The 5,163-nt window shown below is 39.7% G+C and overlaps 1 non-coding gene across 1 annotated transcript; it reads left to right on the top strand.

Annotated features, from left to right (window-relative positions):
- Positions 1 to 3,838: 3,838 nt before the first annotated feature.
- Positions 3,839 to 3,912, top strand: TRNAA-GGC (transfer RNA alanine (anticodon GGC)). Its single transcript has one exon. It is a non-coding gene; the product is annotated as a tRNA-Ala (tRNA).
- The last annotated feature ends 1,251 nt before the right edge of the window (positions 3,913 to 5,163 follow it).

Genomic DNA, 5,163 nt, shown 5'->3' with positions numbered 1-5,163 from the left:
CAGACTGGTTCTTCATTTCAAGCCCCGATGCGTTCTCTTGGATCACAAGTATTCTGATTACTGGGAGGACAGCTGTGTTTCCAAAACCAGTCTTTCCTGGAAGACTCCAAAAATATTTTTCCAGGGTCCCAGAAACAGATCGTGAATAAGCCACTTCATGGCAAGCCTTGTAGACAGTCGGCTTGTTGATCAGCATCTACTTTGCCTGAGTGGACTCTGGACAACCCTGGGAGCACTCTCAGGAGAGAAGAAAGTCCAGGAGACTGGCTTGAGGTGGTTGTTCCGACTCATGGTTCAGAAGAATGTGTTAACATTTACATGGATCAAAGCCAGTACAACCAGGAACCAAATATTTTGCTTCCAAATTAACCCCATTTGGGTGTAAAATGATGCAAGTGTATGAGCTAGATCACCAAGGATGATACTGCTTGCTTCAATTAAAACCAAGACAGAGGTGGCCACTTAGCCTGGACTATTGGGAGGGTCTCATTCTCCATTCTTATTGTCACTGTACCTGGTTGGGCTTACTGATCAGACTCACAAAAGACTGAAGCTTAAACCAAATTCTGGTTTACTTGTTTATAGTTAAGAGTCACTGGAATACTAGTACTGTTGCTCCAGACACCTCCTCCTCCCTTAATGTTCCTGAGAAACTAGATTGCTAACCAGAAAATTGTTGGTGAGCATGATAGAAGAGGAAGGAACACAGAGAGTCTTAAGGGGGATCTTTTAGTCGATCCCTTCTTGAGGGTCAGAAATGCTTGCCCCACAAGCCCAGTGTTCCTTGTGTCTGCATGGCGCCAGAAGGGCTGCCAGTCTTGCTGATTCTTCTTTCTCTTGGCTCCACTCAGACTAGGCTGCTCCATAAACACATTCCTTTTCACATCCATAGATCACACCTTAATTAACCTTCCAGGCTTCAATTAAGGTTACTTCTTATTTCAATAGAAACATGATTTTATCTTCATTTTCCCGGTTTAATTCTAAAAATTCAGCCTTATTCCCCTCTGTCGAGCTCGTGGGAAACACCTCATCACAGGAAGCTATCTGTGGACTACACTGACGTATCTGATTGCTGAAGCGCCAATATATAATAATAATTTTATTTAGAAACCTTTTCAATTATAAAGCTTCTACTTTGGGGGCATTACTTTTGTGCCAAGTGTGATGTAACATATTATCTCATTTAATCATCCCAACAATCACATGAGGCAGTTAACAATCATTATTCTTATTTTGCAGATACAGAAACCGAGGCTTGGAGAAGTTAAATAATAAACTCCAAGATGTTGTAACTGTTAAGCTGTTAGAAGCAATTTCAACCCAGACAATTTCATTCCAGAGTCCTGGCTTAATTACTCTGCTAATTATGGAAGAAATATACACTCACTGTAACAAATAGGAAAAAGTGTTGAGAAAAATTACCCTTCGCTCATCATCCAAAGATGATCACTCAACATTAGTATGTCTCCTTATTGCTCTGTTCAGTACATTTTTAATAAGTATGATGGTATTTTAGGTACAATTTGGTATCCCACTTTAAAACTGATTTTGGAAGCAGTTTGCCATGTTAGCAAAAACTCCTTATAAATATCATCTTGATTGGCTACAATCTTTCCTCCTGGAAAAGAGGAAAAATACTTAGAAATTAGGTCATTTCCAATTTTACTCTAGTGTAAATAATTCTGCAACGAACATCTTTGTGTGTTTCCACTCATCTTTTCCCATTTTCCATTCATTTCCACTCACTTTTTTCCATTTTCTATGTATTTCCTTAGGATCACATAGCACTTATTGCCAATTGTCCCCCATGTCTACTTTCTCCATTTTTTTAAAAAAATGGAGGTACTGGGGATTGAGCCCAGGACCTCCTGCATGCTAATCATGCAGATCTACCACTGAGCTATACCCACCCCCCATCCTTCTTTCTCATTGTGATAGTACTTATGCTTTTTAGCTGGGCATGGGCTACTAGAATAATAATGATGCTTCCTAGCCTCCCTTGAGCTGGGTGTGGTTATGTGACCACATGACTAAGTGACTGGTGAATGGAATGTAAGCAGAAGTGACAGGTGCAACCTTCCAAGTTCTGCCCTGAAAAGGAAGGGGCATCCCCTTTCCTTCCCCTACCTGATGGCTGCAGTGCAGATATGGTAGGGAGCCATACTGGGTGACAGTCACACTTAGGACACTAAACACCCATAGGATAGTGGAGCACAAAGCAGAAAGAGCCTGGGTCTCTTGGAACTTCCCAGAGCAGAGTTTTCCTACCAGCTTGGACTGTATGTGGGAGAAAAAAATATATTTCTATTTGTTTAAGTCAATGTTGTTGAACAGTTTTAAACCTCGCAATGCATACAGTAGGGGCAAATTACTTGCCAAAAAAAAGTGTTTACCCACCTACCCACAAAGTAAAAGCATTTGTTTCACTAAACCTCCTCTATCACTCAGTGTTGATAATTTTAAAAATGTTGACTAGCAATATGGGTTTTATTTCAACACATTCCCTCTGACTATGAGCACATCTTCCACAGCAGGACACAGCAGCTTCATGTTTATCCTTCTGCTGTTAATTGTAGTTATAATCACTTTTACAAAACATTTTTATTGTTTTTTTTTCACTGTATGTACTGGCTTCTTTAAGTGATCTTCAGTGCTTTTATACATTTGCCTTTCCTATTGTGATTTTCCCTTTCCTATAGATTCTCGCTTCTTTTCTATTTAGAGAAGACCTTTCCATCTTTCTTTTAGGATAGGTTTAGTATTGCTGTATTCTTTTAGTTTTTGCTTAGGATACAGCAGGCTTTGATTTTCTCCCTGGAACACTCATCCCCGCTCCGGCTGGCCTCGGTCTCTCCAGGTACACTTTTCTGTATGTGGCAGTGGGGAAAGAGGCAAGGTCATCACTTTGCTCCTAGCTATGCCATCTCTGTAACTCCCAGGCCAAGTGTCTTTGAGATAAGAGTTCTTATCTCAGAATTCACAATCTGATGGGCTCTTTAGGGGCAAATGAAATATCTAAGCATGTAGTACTCTAACCTACTATCCAACCTATCATTTCTTCTCTGTCTTCACTGTGTCTAACCTGCATTCTCTGTAGACCTCATTACCCTCCAGGGGTCTCAGGCTGCAGCTTCTACTCGCAAGAATTAATCAGCATCAGTTTTCTAACTGCTCAGTCAGGCATTCTGGATACCTGTGAGAGAAGTCTCTTGCTGAAGTTGGGAGATAGGATATTCCTGCTTCTCTAGACTCCTTTGGTGCACCGTGGGAAGGCCCTGTCAATTTCCCATCGGTAATGACATCTCATGAAGGATACACTAAAGGCTGTAAGAACCAGAGACGTACTTATTTTTAAGTAACGGACCCTAAAAAGCAGTACCATCTGGCAATGTTAAAAACAACAAACCAAGTGGGCAATTTAGCCTGGAAATCAGGTTTAAAATTACCAAGGACAAAAAAATATATACTTAACAGTAGACAGTGATAATCTCTGGGTTACAAGAATATGGTGCTCTTTCTCTTTTTTTTTTTTACCTATATTTTCCAACTTTCTGAAATGTACATATACTGTTTTGTAATAATAAAAGAATATTTTTACTTTTAGAAAAGACAATGTGATCTTCAGAGAGAAAGCAGATATTTGGCTATGGAAATAATTTTAATACATACAGATGATGATGATGATGATGATTAGTATGTTAGGGGCTGAAATGAAGAAACTTGTCAAAGGGCTGTGGCAGAAGAATTTTTAAGTTTGGATGATTAAAATCTATCACTAGAATTTCTAATGATGGAGCAGCTCTGATTTAAAAGAAAATCAAAGTTCAGGCAGTGGGGAGGGTATAGCTCAAGCGGTAGAGCTCATGCTTGGCATGCATGAGGTCCTGGGTTCAATCCCCAGTACCTCCTCTAAAAATAAATAAATAAATAAACAAACCCAATTACCTCCCCTCCCCCTCCAAACCAACAACAACAAAAAATTAAGTCAGGCATGTAATCCAGTCACTCTTTCAGTCTTGAACTACCATAGACTTTGTATCTCAACTATTTATTTCTAGCAAGATCAAACTTTCAAGCTTCTTCTTTCTTGATCTGCTTGTTTAGTTTTGGAAGTCAGAAGGTATAGGGAAGATTTCATTTCCTCTCCTGTTTCAGAGATAACTCTCTTTCTGGTTATTCATTGAGTTAATACTACAAGCGTAATTTCTAGTGATTGGAAAGTGTGTTTATCTCTTTGTAATAATAAGAACAGAATTCAAAGGAAAGGGCCATTAGAGCCACTTGTTCTTGGTGAAAGGGCCAAAAATCAAAATCAGGACAATCTGAGCCCAAAACGAGACATCCCTGACATAAGAATACCATTGAATATAAAAGTGCAAAAGAAGGGGGAAAGATGACTACTGGAGCAGCCCTGTGACCCTATGGTGAACATACTTTTGATTTTGAGCTCCATGTACCAAACTGTCAGCTCATTTCAACACTTATACTTTGGGTTGTTCTAGCCTGTAGGAAAGTTTGACCTGATCATTTTTCCACTTGTCCTTTCAGCACCTTTTTCCTTCCTCCTGCATATCCCCCAGATACTTCTTTTGTGTCCCATTCCCCGAAGGCCCAGCTCTAGCTGTCAAGATGTCATTCCTGGCAGATTCTGTGAGTTACCCATCTATCCTACTTCCTTCTTTTCCTTTTCCAAAAGAGCCCCGAATTTGTGCAGGTAGATGGTCAGGAGAGAATGGGTCACCTGGAGGTGACCAAAACCAATTATAGTAGGGAGTCTTTTTACTTTTGATGATGATCTGTTTTGGATTGGTACATGACTCAATGCTTGTCTGTATTATGTGGATTCCACTGCTGCCTTCCCCAACATGCTTAGGATGGTGGAGGAGAAATATGGAAGCATTGGGACCACGACAGTGTCATTAAGATGTTGCATTAACTAACCTGTAACTGCCCTACTTTTGAATGTTTTGTTGGGTTTTCTGTTACTTGCAGCTGAAACTATCCTATCTGAAATTCCACCAAATCCCACTACTTATTTTGTCAGCTCTGATAATACTGTTTCAATAACCAGGCAACTAATCCTTGATTAACCTTTTAGGTATAGGAACATGCCTGTCACTAGAATAAGACAATATATTCATACTCAGAATTTTCTATTAA

Source organism: Camelus dromedarius, chromosome 24, assembly GCF_036321535.1.
Source record: "Camelus dromedarius isolate mCamDro1 chromosome 24, mCamDro1.pat, whole genome shotgun sequence".
Taxonomy (NCBI): Eukaryota; Metazoa; Chordata; class Mammalia; order Artiodactyla; family Camelidae; genus Camelus; species Camelus dromedarius.
Note: the sequence above shows the minus strand (reverse complement) of the source record. Positions and strands in the feature narration are given on the sequence as shown.